Raw genomic sequence first — 1,179 nt, forward strand, 5'->3', positions numbered from 1 at the left:
TACCACCATAAATATATCAAAACATAATTTTTGATTAATAATATGCATTGCTAAGAACTTCATTTGAACAACTTTAAAGGAGATTTTCTCAATATTTAGATTTTTTTGCACCCTCAGATTAAAAAAAAAATATTTCAAATAGTTGTATCTCAGCCAAATATAGTCCTATCCTAACAAACCATACATCAAAGCATATTTATTCAGCTTTCAGATGATGTATAAATCTCAATTTCACTAAATTGACCCTTATGACTGGTTTTGAGGTCCTAGGTTACATATATAGTGCAAATGTGCTCGCGGTGTCCCGAGTTCAATTCCTGTCCTTTCCAGTAAAAAATAAAAGTCTGTAAATGTAACCTTATAAAGAAGTCAGTGTATATCCATAAAAAATAGCAAAATTGTAATGCTTACTGAATGTTCATATGCTCCTCTATTTTTTTTTTATTCTTAAAGGTTCTTTTTAAAAATCATGACATCATGTTTCAGGACGTTCTGTTTGATTTCATCTGTTTAGATGAGAATGTTTATTTACCAAAATTGCTCCAAATTACTTCAGCCAGGATATAGTTTGCAAATATCAAAGAACCTCTTCATTCACATCTAACAGACCAATGCTAAGATGGTGAATAAAATACTCATTTTACGTTTCATTTAAGGCTGCATAGTTATGTTAGAATACAGCATCTCTTGAAATTTGACATAATTGGGCTTCACTTATTTTGTTGCTTATGGCGCCCTCTGCTGGACCAAAGGTGACTCTGAAAGAAATGCTACACTGATTTTGTTGCATCGAGTTGCTGCTGTGTGAAGGCTGCATTTTTAATATAGTATTTTGTAGTTTTGAATAAACACCCTGCTGTTGGTTTCAAATTTTTGATATTGCATAACTTCTCTCAACTGTATAATGTAAATGGACTAATTAAAGTATTTTAATAACTAATTAAAAATTTTACCATACTTTCTCTTAGTTTTCTGTGTCAAGAGTTAAAACCATTTTAATTTCTGTTTCGGAACAAATCAAAGAACTACAGAGGTCTGAAAATGCCCCCCGGTTACTTTAATCAAATATGATATGCTTATTTTATTCCATTGTCTTTTAATCAAATGAGATCGAAGGACATTTTTATTTCTCTATGTTCATATTTTAGTGCATCCAAGAAAACAATCACACACTTTTTT

Source organism: Barbus barbus, assembly GCF_936440315.1.
Source record: "Barbus barbus genome assembly, chromosome: 47".
Classification (NCBI taxonomy): domain Eukaryota; kingdom Metazoa; phylum Chordata; class Actinopteri; order Cypriniformes; family Cyprinidae; genus Barbus; species Barbus barbus.